The sequence below is a fragment of the Moschus berezovskii genome, chromosome 11 (assembly GCF_049115385.1).
Source record: "Moschus berezovskii isolate FMDL1 chromosome 11, NW_MosBer_1.0, whole genome shotgun sequence".
Lineage (NCBI taxonomy): Eukaryota > Metazoa > Chordata > Mammalia > Artiodactyla > Moschidae > Moschus > Moschus berezovskii.
The window spans coordinates 28,739,741-28,753,803 of NC_142470.1; the positions used below are offsets into that span (position 1 = coordinate 28,739,741).

Here is a 14,063-nt window from a genome sequence, read left to right on the forward strand (position 1 = left end):
TCAGGAAGCCAGGCTGGCCACAGTACAGTCACTGCAGGTTCCTTGGCAGCCAATATTCTTCAATAATATCTCTAAGAGTTTGATGGCCTAGTCTTTCACTTTTTCAGTCCATAATCTACCTGAAACTGATTTTTACGTGTGGAGTGAAATATGGGTCTAATGATTTTTTTTCCATATGGAAACTCAATTGTTATACTACTATTAACTGCAAAGCCAGTCCTCCCCTGCTTTTCTGCTTTGACACTTCTGTAGCAAATCCTGTATGTGAAAGGTCCTTTCCTGGGCTCTCTAAGCTGTTCTATTGACCTACTTTTCTAACTCTGTGCCCAGAGCACAATGTCTTATTTACTAAAGCTTTAGATTTTGGTATTTGGTAGAGAAAGTTAAACCCCATTTTCTTGTTCTTCAAAAATGCCTTGAGTATATTTGGCTTTCTGCATTGGATATGGATATGAGTTTCATTTATAAAAATATAATTATTAAGTCATTAAGAGATGATACTAGTAAGTTTCAAGTCCTATGGTGGGGTAGGAAAGACAGAAGATACTGAAAAAAGACTGGAAACTGCTGGAAGTGGGGGTGTAGCTCTAAATGAGGTGTTTTAGTGAAGGCTTCAGAGAAAGGTGACATTTATGCAAAGGCAGCTATGGAATGAGCAGAAGATATTTGGAAAAAGAGGTTTTCTGGGAGAGGGAAGAGCAAGTGCATAGGCCATAAGACAGAACCTAATTTGGTGTTTAAGAGAGACTTCTCTGGTGGTCCAGTGGCAGAGACTCTGTGCTCCCAATGCAGGGGGCCTGGTCAGGGAACCAAATCCCACATGCCACAACTAAAGATACTGAGTGCTACAACTGAGACCCAGTGCAGCCAAATAAATAAATAAATATTTTACAAAAAGAGAAGCAGGGAGGGCAGTACAGCCGGAGCACAGTGTGTGAAAGGAGAGCAGCTCAGTTGTGACCATCATAATCACAGGGGCAGCAGTGGATGGATGGTCCAATGGGCCTTTGGTTTCCACTCTGAGTCACTGAAAAGCTTTTGAAGGGTTCTGAAAACAGGGATGATATGTTTGACTTCCATCTTAGTAAGATTACTTTGGCTACTGCATCCTTAATAGTGTCCTAGAAGTACTGTATCAATGAAATTTCATGATTTAAAAAAAGAGTTAGACATATTGGTGGCAAAGAGTCAGACTTGACAGTGATTGAACAACAGAAATATTGGAAGGTAAAATGACTATTTTTGGTTTATGTTTAAAACATAAAATTTCATGTATAAAAATAATAGCTAAACACCAACATAAAAAGAAATGTACTATGCTTATCTAAAGAGAACTTTAAAATCCAAAGGGACATTTGTTCTTCCATGGCAAAGGAGATATAAATTCCCCCACTAAGTTAACTGATCAATTCAATTCATCCAATCCCAACTAAATACTAAATAAGATGATCCTTATTTTGAAATTTGACAAATTATATTAATGTTCATCTGGAAAATAAAATACATCAAACCTAGGAATTCTGAAAAAGAAGAGAAAGAGGGGAGATCAGCTCTACTGACAGTACCCATTATGAAGCCATGATAGTTAAAACTGTATGATCAGAAAAGGATCACACAGCTCAGTGGAACAGAAATGAGTCTAGAAACAGACCTGAACATATATGGGAATTAAATTTACGATAAAGGTATCAGTGGAGGAAAAAAAAAAGCTGATACATAAATACAGGCAAATAGATGGGGAAACAATGAAAACAGTGAAAGACTTTATTTGTTTGGGCTCCAAAATCACTGCAGATAGTGACTGCAGCCATGAAATTAAAAGATGCTTGCTCCCTGGAAGAAAAGCTATGACCAACCTAGATAGCATATTAAAAAGCAGAGACATTACTTTGCCAACAAAGGTCCATCTAGTCATAGGTATGGTTTTTCCAGCAGTCATGAATGGATGTGAGAACTGGACTATAAAGAAAGCTGAGAGCTGAAGAATTGATGCCTTTTAACTGTGGTGTTGGAGAAGTCTCTTGAGAGTCCCTTGGACTGCAAGGAGATCCAAGCAGCCCATCCTAAAGGAAATCAGTCCTGAATATTCATTGGAAGGACTGATGCTGAAGCTGAAACTCCAATACTTTGGCCACCTGATGCGAAGAACTGACTCATTTGAAAAAACCCTGATGCTGGGCAAGACTGAAGGCGGGAGGAGAAGGGGACAACAGAGGATGATGAGATGGTTGGATGGCATCACCGACTCAATGGACATGAGTATGAGTAAATTCTGGGAGTTGGTGATGGACAGGGAAGCCTGGCGTGCTGTCGTCCATGGGGTCGCAAGAGTCGGACACGACTGAGTGACTGAACTGAACTGAAATGCAGCTGGGAAAACTGGAGAACAGAATTATTTAGAATAGCAAAAGACTGGAGATGGATGTCCATAATTACGATTGGTTACATAAACTATGATATATCTATCTAATGGAATACTATGGTATAATGAACATTAAGTAGATCTGCATGTGCTAATAATGAGGGTGTTCTAATTCTGTTTATTCTTTGAAATAAATTGGTTGGAATTGTGAATAAAAGGGAATTAGCAAGCTTCAAAGGAGACATTCTGAGCTTTGTTGCTCATATGTTCTCTGGATTTTTTATCCTGAAAGAACAAAGGTAATTTTGTTTGAAAATTAGACATCACTGAATAATGCAATCCCCACTAACTACAATTTAACAATTCAATTCCAATCTAATTTTTCCCTCTAAGTAACTTTTAACCAAAGTTAAAAGTAAATTTAGTAAATAACCAAACCAACTACTATCAGGGATTTGGTTAAAAAAATAATTATAAAAAAATAAAAGGTGAGGTCAGTACATTTAATCCTAACCCTCTAAACCTTCTGCATTTATAATGGCACCAGAGATAAGAGAAAATATTCAGAACTAGTCCTTTCAGGTGCTACAAATTCTTCAGGAAAGTAAAACTAAATTGTGTTCTATTGTACTCTGCTCATAAAAGCAGGAAAATATGCTACAACACATGACAAACCTTTAAAATGGGAAAGTCAGAAAGAAAATTTTTTTTCTCCCCACCCTATCTACAGTAAGCCAGAACAATCAACTAATGAAAATAATCTGTTTTCCAAGAAGTCTGGTAAATGTAAGGTAACTCAATGTTCATTTTAGTTTCAAGTTTATTCACTTCAAAATAACGGGCTTCCTTGTGTTCAGTAAAATGTCCTCAAAGATTTAGAGAATATAAATGGTTAATACAGTTACCGTCATACTAAAACACGTACCATACAGATTCCATACTAGTTATGTAACCCACAGCACCTAAGGAACTTCGGACTGATCAAATCAGCTGGCAGAAAAGGGAAGCAATTCATTACTTTGTATAAACGATCCATTACTGTGACCCATGTTAAACAAAACTACATGCAAAGAAAAACTCTAAAAATACATGAGTAACTACAGGCTTACATTTGGTTGATCTGTATCAATAACAAGCTGAGATTTAAAGTGCACTATGAAATCATGGGAATGTACCGAAACAATAAGGAAGTTCTAATGTGCACTCTGAATGCATCATTACCTCTTAAAAATATAAGGAGACCAAAGATTGTTCATCACAATTAATATTTAGTTGACTAGGCTGGTTTTCCTCTCTTGCCATTGGAAAGCAACAGTTATTACCTGTTGGGTGAAACTTAGACTTTTCCTACATATCATGATGATAATTTCAATGAAATTTATAGTCCAAATGTGATAGGGTAAGGCATAATAATAAAAATTTCTTTTATTCATGTAGAAACCTATTGGCAAAAAAAAAAAAGATCACTGAGGTCAAGGAAATATACCTGATTTTATAACACAGCTGTGCAGAGAAAGTTTCCAAATTTGGGTACATGACAAAACATTTTCTTATGTTACTGTCTTATTAAAGAAAGAATTTCTAGGCTGGCCAATTCATTCTACTCTAAGGAAATATTTTCATATATTTCACATTCTCACATGAAATCTAACAGAGTCAACATTTGGTAATGAAGCACAACCACATTTTCTTGACTAGTATAGGAAAGTAATATACACACTGGGACTTTTTATACAGGGTACGTTTTGGACACTGGAAACAGTATTTTGATATTTATTTTTCCTGAATTTATTATTATTATGAATGATCTTCCAGAAAGGAAGTTAGGAAACAATTTGAAGTATAGCCATAAGGTAAGAAGCATGAAGTTCAGGTGTGGTTTGTGTACAATTTGTTTCATAAAATAGGCTTTTTATTTTTAAACAGAGTAAAATCTAAAAAAAAAAAAACCGTCCAATATACTGTTCAGATAGCTTATGTTCAGATAGCTTATGACAGATGCATCCATTTTTCTGGAGTACAGCAATGATGTCTATCTGTTATGACTAAATGAAGCCATGATAAATGGTACTTCAACATCTTAAGAAGAAGAATGGCATCACTGCTACTTTCCCTATTTGCTTATCAGCTGAGCCCACCTGCTGTGATAATGGCAGGGTACTTCCTACAAGTTGAAAACAAGAACACATAGCACACAGTTTTTCCTTTCATATGACTGCCAACTTCATTAAGACATGTTAGAGAACATGCAAGAAAAACCAGGCAGCATTAAAAGATAAAGTTGCTAGTAGTCAAAACACAGACCTAGGAATAATCCTAGTTTATCTCTTCTCCCCAAAGGCCATGTCTTCCTCTCCTTAGGATAAGGCTATTCAGCTTACTGAATCATATGTATGCAGTTTATGGCTTCTCAGCTGGCTCAGTGGTAAAGAATCCACTTGCCAACTCAGGAGATGCAGGTTTGATACCTGGGTTGGGACGATCCTCTGGAGGAGGAAATGGCAACCCAGTTCAGTATTCTTGCCTGAAAAAAAATGGGGTCGCAAAGAGCTGGACACGACTGAGCGATTGAGCACACGCATGATGCAGTTGATAAGCTGAAAATTCCATTCTATTTTAATGATCAAAAGCTTGCTTTTTGAGATCTTATATTCTGTCTTAACAATTTCATACATCAGTAAGACAGGAATATGCCCCATACCAGGAAAGTGCTTACAATAACAGCAGTAATGGTAGTTTACTATCAATGTATTTTATATACATAATCTCATTTAATGCTTAACCTTATCAAGTAAGTTTCTTTTTCCATAGATGAGAAAACTGAGATTTAGTTACAAAGTGATAAAGATGAATCCAAGAAGGATAACTTCAGAGCACACTGTTGTGATTGTTTAGTTGCTAAGTTGTGTCTGACTCTGTGCGACCCCATGGACTGTAAACTGCCAGGCTTCTCAGTCCATGGAATTTTCCAGGCAAGAATACTGGAGTGGGTTATCATTTCCTCCTCCAGGAGATCTTCCTAATCCAGGGATCGAACCTGCATCTCCTGCTTTGGTCCACTGAGCCACCTGGGAATCCTATGCCATCCATTAATTACACCATATACTTGCAGACAAAAGAATTTCTTAATAATTATTATTGTTTGGTAACGTAACTCTTTGTGGTTGAAACAACTGCTACCATTATTGTTAGAGACAGGCCAATATTTACAAGTGTTCCAAATCATTCAACTTCAGAAATAACCCTAAATCCTAAGAAAGAAGACCCTTCAAAGTTGATACTGAAAAAAAATTATGCCACTGCAATGTTTTGCATGAGACAGATGACATTCATGAGACTGACTACTTTTACCATTTTTCATTCATGTGAATTATATTCAGATCTTCTGGGGCAGATTTTTCTACACTTTAATTATCTGAATATAAAAAAACAAAAAAGTCATTTCATGCTTTTAATCTACATTTCAGGGCTGCAAATTACAAGGAATACTTAACATATCTGCATTGATATTTACATATGATTACACTTACACATTTGAAACACAGTATCAAAATCTTCCTACAACCCATGCTTTTCAAGCTTCTGTCATTTTATACACTTCAGATTTATTTTATTTTGAATGTAAAATGTTCTTCTCCTCAGCTTAAAATCTCTTGGAATCTACTTCCTTTTGAGTCTTTCAGATTCAGAATAACTAAGAACTCAAACAGAAACAGAAAACTAATGATGCTCAAGCTGCTCTGGAGTCCAGCAATCTATCACAGAGTCCCTGTTATTCTGAACTCAACAGTGTTTTCCAGGTAGCCCCAGAACTCACTGAATGGTGACAATAGCAAAGCTACCCTCACATGTACAGCTCTGACATTCTCACAGTACCACCGTGGGCTCTGGCAACATCAGCTTTCTCTTGGTTTTAACAACAGCAAAGCTACACAGGATCTGAAAGAATGGCTTTGCTGACCAAAAATCTTACTTGGCAATTCCTTAAGCTTGGAGTTGGAATACCCTATGCAGGTCAGGAAGCAAAATCCTGAATTACTGACGATGGAGTTGGGGCTTTTCTAAGTTAGAAACTCCAGTCTTTAAAAGCTTGAACCACTGGAGAGGGAGGAAGGAGTCATTCATTGGGTTTATTGATTGTTTTCTGGCTTGTTCATTTGTTCATTCATTAAAGACATATTGGCACCTACAATACACCAGATGCTGTGGTGAGAGCTGGAGACAAAACAGTGAACAAGACAGAGTCTCTGCTTTTAGAGAACTTGAAGTCTAATGGAAGAGAGATTTATGGCAAACACACAATAGGCACAAGGCTATTGGAAATAAAAGTACAAGAGAAACATAAAATAGGCACAAGAAACCTCTTCTTCATCATGGCCTAGGAACCTTTGAAAAGTGCCATGGAAAGAGAAATTATTTGTCAAACATTCACTGAATACCTGCATAAGCAAAGTGCTGATGACAAGAACTCGCGGTCAGAAGGGAAATCAGTAAAAAAGATTCTTCCCCGTTTAACTTTCATGAAAGATGCTGTGAAACATGTACACTTCAGTTACACACACTAAAATACCACTGTATACTTGTACGAAGACAAGGCAATGGTATCTATCACAGGGTTTCAGACTAGGGAAGGCCCCATGGCAGGGCACATGCACAAAGCACCAGACAACAAGGGATTTTTGCCACAGAAGCTGTCTCAGGAAACCCTCCGAGCTTCTCAGAAGTCAAAATTACGACTTCTCAGAAGTCATGGATTATGGCAAAGCACGTCCCATTTTGTCTGGCAGCAGGCAGATCCAACAGTTGGGAAAGCTAAGACCCCGTGAGATAGAGATTAAAACCTGGGAAAAACAAGCTGTTAACTCGCAGCAAAAGGTTACGCCCAAGTAACTGAAGGAAGTCCATAAACCCCAATACCAGCTTTGATCATGAAATAAGTAAGAATCTGTCCTCCTTTCAATTCAGGAAAAAATAACAATGTATCAGAGACGTACCTATCTTATCTTTTCCCTCACAGGTCTCTGAAGGGGGTGCTCTGGCTCCTATTGTCACCCAGACACACCAGCTCCTTAAGTGGATCAGCCCTCCCCCTGTAGCCATAGTATCTCCTAGGCTTAGCTGCGCCACACTCTGGCTCCTGAGTCTCACCTCGGCCTCACTGCACTTCTAAGGCCTCCATTCCTGCAGAGTGCAGAGAGAGGCCAAGTGCCTCTGGGAAGGCCTTACCGTCCCTACCAGGACAGGCCTGCATTCCCAAGCCTTTACACATTCCTGCCAGCTCTTATTATGCTGCACCTGACATCCAAATATCACTAATTTACCAATTAAAAATGCCCCCATGGTATCTGAAAATACTGCATGATGAAAATGGGAATCACATACTCTGTTACCAAATTCAAATTTTAGTCACCAGCTTAAAAAAAAAATCGCTCACTTCAAAGGGCCATAATATATTTAACTCTCAACTAGTTCAGAGATATATATACATTATATATATGCACACACATGCACACACAACACACATACACTGAGTCCCCCATTCCTCTCATATACGTGTGTGTGTGTGTAGGGGGGCAGGAGAGGGAGAGCAAATAACAAAGAGAATGAGGCAAAATAATAACAGTAAGTCAGGATAAAGCGTACATAGCGTTCTCTGTACTATTCTTATTCTTGTAACTCTTCGGTAAGTTTGAAATTATTTCCACAGAAGGCTATAAAAATGAAGTACAGTCCACCACTGCCCTCTATCCCCCAGCTGTGGCACTTCTAATTCCTTTATCTTGCTCCATCGTTTTTATCAAGGTCCTCTCTCTCACCTTTGAACATAATTTCTATGTTCATTATCATCTCCCCCTGGCAGACTATGACCTCTAAGAGGGCAGGGCTTCTTTCCTGGTTCATGGGTGCCTTCAAGTCCCCACCAGGTACTCCATGACAGTGCAAGGAGACAGACACTGAACAAATGGAAAGCTGAGGGGCAGTGCCCCCAGGTCCACTGCCTCAGCCAATACCCCCAAGCAACTCCCCTCTCCAGCCACAGTTCAGGGCTGAAGGTCTATTCCGTACAAAAGTTGAAGAAGAGAGCTTTCCAGGCACAGGGAAAGGCAGGGGAAAGGGCTGTTCATGGAAAGGAGGTCTGAGGGAAAGCCCAACGTGAACGCTGACACTTTCACCAGCCTCTCACACTGTCTCACTTCAATGATGATGCTTTCGGGCAGGAGATTTGAAAACTTCAGAAACTGAAGGGCTCTAGAGAAAGAACACACTGATAGTGACACTGGGAAATAACACCAAAAAAAAAGTCAGGACACCTATCCCATCACACTGCTGTGAAGCTGCCTACTTGACAAGGCCCACACTCACACAAACCTCCAAGGATTTCCGGTGCTTCATTCCTAAATGTGAACAGATAACAAAGGAATGTCAGACATTTGAGGAAGCTTCTATTATAGATCAACATAAGCAAAAAGTGATAAAAAGATTCAGAATGAATAGAGACAATGCATGATACAGCAAAACCCCCAAAATTTGCTTTCCTCAGAGAAAGAGAGAGAGAAACACCCACAAAGTTGAAAAAGACTCCACAAAAAGGGAACAAGGAACAAGAAATTATCTGTATGAAAGCTGAAATCAAAAGTTTAATTAGATGGATTCCAAGATAAGGCTGGGAAATTATCCATTTCTCATCATACAGAACTTTAAAAGAGTGAAAGATGAACAATGGAAAATGAAATACATCAACAGAATCTTTCCTGAAGGTTTAACATGTGAACAATGAGAAAACAAGCAGGAAAAAAATACGAGAAAAGTTTTCAGGATGTAAGAATGCCAGTTTCTGGATTAAAAAGAATAAACAGCCCAAGGAATGTCATCCCAAAACATAATAATGTGGATAAAGTGAAGATTCCAAAACTGTCCAGAGAAAAAACAGGTCACACGAAAAACAAAGAACTCGAAATGGCATACTTCTCAAGGCAAAGCTTGAAGAATGCGAAGCTAGGCAGAAGCAGTAATGGTGGTGATGGGGTGTGGGGATGGCAAACTAGCCTACTGCAGAGCCATCTGCCTGCCAAGAACAATTAGAAAAGCTGGAAAAAGTTGTTTAGTTTTTTTTTTAAGTGTCTTTGGAAGTATCAAAGGCAGAAGAGACCTGGAGGGCCAAAATTCTAGAGACAAAGGAAACTCTGAGAAGTGTGCTCAAACAGTTCTTCTTAGTCATTTACCAATTTGCAGGCAATGGCTATACAGCCAAGAAATTGAAGAGTTTCTGGAAATCTTCTGTGGCTCAACGATCAAAACTTGGGCATTTGGTGCCCATTAAAGAGAAGGCATGCTGGGCTCTCAGTGGGAACTACTAATTGGCTACCCCTTACAAGCAGCGGTGTATCAGGCCTCACAAAGATAGCCCTGATTCAGGCGCATTCCTCATCGTATTAAAGTGACTGATCCTCATTATAACTGCTGTGCTACGTCACTTCAGTCTCTTTGTGACTTTATGGGCCACAGCCCGCCAGGCTCCTCTATCTATGGGATTCTCCAGGCAAGTGCACTGGAGTGGGGTGCCATGCCCTCCTCCAGGGGTTCTTCCTGAGTCAGGGATCGAACCCACAACTCTTGTCTCCTGCATTGGCAGGCAGGTTCTTTACTGCTAGCGCCACCTGGGAAGCCTGACTATAACTGCTAGTCAAAAGCAAAAGTAAATCCTCTCTGGAGGAAGACAGAAGCCTCATATTGTCTTAATAACTTTTCATATATCAATATAATGTCAGGTATTCAACTGAAGAAAAACTTAACAAGCAGAGATGGTTTATTTCAGTGTCAACTTGTCTGGGTCATGGGGTTAGCAGATATTTGGTCAAACATTATTCTGGGTGTGTCTAGGAGGGTGTTTTGGATGAGATTAACATTGGTTTTTTCCTGTCTTTAAGACTCCAACCGAAATACTGGCTCTTCCTGAGTCTTGAGTTGGCCTGTGTTTGGACTCAAAACTTACACCATCGGCTCTCCTGGGTCTTCAGTTTACTGACTCTGGTTTTTAGGACTTGTCAGCCTCCTTAACTGTGTTAGCCAATTCCTTAGAGTTAGTCACTTTCTATTGGTTCTGTTTCTCTGGAGAACCCTAATATACAAACATACTGAGGAACAAGACAACATAACTGAAAACAAAGGAGAAAGCAGAAATGTATAATATAAGACACTTAGACAATGGAATTATCAGACACAGTTTTCATTTATTTTTATTTCAAATATGTCATCTCTGAATTTTTACTTTTAAGGAATAAAATTATACTTTTAAACACTGTTGACAGTTCAAAGGAGAAAGTCAGACATAACTTCAAAATAACTGTGATTAACATGATCACAAAATTAAGTGACAAGATGTAGAATTTTAGGAAACGGTAACTATGAAAACAATAAAATGGAAATTCTATAAGCAAAAAATAGAATGAATGAAATTGAGAATTCAACAGATGGATTTAAAAGAAGTATATTAACAGCTGAAAAGAGGGTTACTGAACTAGAAATAGGAAAGAACAGCCAGATTGAAGCAGCAAGAGAAAAAAAGTTACTATGTGAAAGTTACACCTCAATTTAAAAAAATAAGCTCAAAAATCTAATAGAATCATATAAATATGTAATACCTATAATGCAAGCTGGAATACACAAGAATTTTGAGAAAAAGGGTTATAAAGGAAGAACAGTAAAAATGACTTGGAAGAATCACGAAAGAGTTCACAAAGAAGTTTGCATTGAGATGACTTGAAATGGTGGACAGAAGCCATCAGTTAGGTGTGGTAGGAAAAACAGAAAGGAAGTGGACATGAGTTATTAATATGAGATAATAATAGTTAGGCGGGAGTACTAGATATGTACAGGGCAGGCGTAGGGACTATGGCCAAAGGGGACAAGTTGAGGCCACCTCCCTCAGAGGACCTTGAGGAGAATTCCCCTGGCACGCTGATGATCAGAATCAGCCCCAAGATTTTATGAAATCACTTCTGAATCCACGTCAATCAGCATTCATACGACATGACTGAAGGCCCTCTGTAGTAGGCACAAGAAGCTCCTCAGCACTTTTCTGAGGGTAGCAAGTTATGAAAGAAGAAAAGGCTGACTCTCTAACACTCAGCTTGACTTACACAGAAGCACCCACAACTATGCGGGTGAGAAGATACAATTATTGGTTGCGGTGGAGTTTCTGGACTGTCTACAGACTTCATTCGTGTGTTGTTTCCTCTGGTCTCTTATGACTGACAATGGGAAATTATTTACTGTCTGGTTTCCGAGGAACAGGTTGTCAGAAACAATGCTGGCCTTCAGTCTTTATCCATTTTTTAGTATATCTCCCCAATACCTGATAAAATCTAGTTTCTTCCCAACCAAACACAATTCGTCTGAACTGGCTCGGATCGTCAGATCTCAAAGCAACCACATTTCGTTCTTGTGAAGCATCTTTCATTTAGTGCCTGCTAGGCTTTTTCCACTTCAGGGAATTTTTTGAGGCCTACATTGCATATTGTTCACAGATTTTCCATAATAGCAAGAAGGGAGGGCAGACCAGCCTCATGCACACAGGGAAACCATATTAAAGAGTCTTTTCCTTTCATAACCATCACATTCATAGTTCTCATCTCCACAAACTGACAGACCTGCAAAGAATCTTCTGGCTGGAATAAACAATAGCCACAAAAAACCAATTTCACAGAATTTTGCTCATCTGTTTCCACTTTCTTCTATGTTATCTCTTCACTGACTGCTATGCTGCATCCACTGGGGCTCAGAATCTGTTCTTCTGTGAACATCCAGTTCATTGGCATAATAAGGTCTGAATGTAACAAGGCACGAGCTACGCTTTTCAGACCTGTATCCAACCAACTGCCAGGTTATTCACAAAGACAACTGACTTGGCATGTGCCACTTGCTCGCTCATACCCCAGGGCCTCTGAAAGTTCTAGCCATTATGAAACTTACAGTCTGATGAGATTTGAAATAGGTCTGCTTCACCCTAGCAGTAGGATTGAACGATGATGCTGATCCCAACTTGTGATTTTATTATCACATTCAAAAATTAGTAACAATCATGAGGCAAGCCAACAAGATATATACCGATCCACAACCCAGATTATTTTGTGAAAGGGGAGAAGGCAGGGTTTATTAACAACAACAAAAAAAATTGCAAGGAATGGAAAAAGCCTAACTAATTGAGTGGAGTTCAGTTCAGCTCAGTTCAGTTGCTCAGTCATGTCTGACTCTTTATGACTCCAAGGACTGTAGCAGGCCAGGCTTCCCTGTCCATCACCAACTCCCGGAGCCTGCTCAAACTGAATGGAGTAGGATGAGTTAAAAAGCTAGGATGGCTGCTACTGCTGAAGATGCTGTTACTGACTGAGAGCCGCTATTGGTTTCAGGGGTGAGTTTTCCTGCAGAGAAACCAGGAAGTTGATGCTCTCCTTTCTTTCCCCCTGTGATTGTTATCTCTTGCTGTGGAACAAGTTACCAAAAACTTCATCTCTCTGAACCAACTTTCTGTTACAAAGTCATAAAATCAAACTGTTTTTTAAAAAAGGAAAGAAAACATATAACCATTAAATTATTACAAAAATATGTGCCATTAAAAGAAAATTTTAAGGGTGAAAATCACTCCAAAACACAACACTCAAACACACCCTCTGTATTCATTTCTTTTCAAGCTTTTAAACGCATGTTATCTCTTGAGGTATTGTTGTGCTCTGCTGCTGCTGCTAAGTCGCTTCAGTCGTGTTTGACTCTGTGTGACCCCATAGACAGCAGCCCACCAGGCTCCTCCGTCCCCGGGATTCTCCAGGCAAGAACACTGGAGTGGGTTGCCATTTCTTTCTCCAATGCATGCATGCATGCATGCCAAGTCGCTTCAGTCGTGTCCGACTCTGTGCGACCCTATGGACAGCAGCGCATCAGGCTCCTCCGTCCACAGGATTCTCTAGGCAAGAATACTGGAGTGGTTTGCCATTTCCTTCTCCAATAGTTGTGCTCTACATTCTCCACATTCTCTTTATTATTACAGCATCCTTAATATTCTACAGTTATCTTTCATGTCTTAGAATGTCTTTTAAAAATATTTTAATAATTGCACATTCCATATTCAAACTTTCCCTCATAGTTGGACATTAGGATGTTTACAATTTTTGATACAATAAATAATATTTGTACATGAATGTGTTCTTTACTTTTGAGATTAGTTTCTTAATATACATTCCAAAGAAAAGAATTAGTAGGCTAAAAGGCTATGAACACTTTTCATAGGAATTATTTTTTTCTGGTAACACATGATCATTGTAAAAAGTAGAAATGATATAGTATCCACTTCCTATACACCCTTACTTCTACCTCCCCCAGAGACAACGAGTGCAAGCCACATGGTATTTACCTGTTCAGACTTTCTAAAAATGCATACAGAGGTAGATACACACAACACTGAACTTTTTCTTTAAAATACTGCAATAGCAGCAACTCATTTGATAACTGTTGAGGTACACTCATCAAACATCAAGTACTACCATAGTCAATAGGGTCACTATTAACTACTACCATACACTAGTTTATTAAGCACTGTGTCTTACATTGTGCTAAGTACACATTTCTGGATAGACTTTATTCTAACTCTTCCTCAGTGAATTATCTGTACATGTCCTTTGTACCTTTATCTGAGAAGCTGCTATTC

At 39.0% G+C, this 14,063-nt stretch overlaps 1 protein-coding gene across 3 annotated transcripts in view; it reads right to left on the reverse strand.

Moving 5' to 3' along the window:
* The window catches only part of LDAH (lipid droplet associated hydrolase), a 99,729-nt gene that overhangs the window by 34,140 nt on the left and 51,526 nt on the right, over nucleotides 1-14,063 (reverse strand). The window lies entirely within an intron of this gene.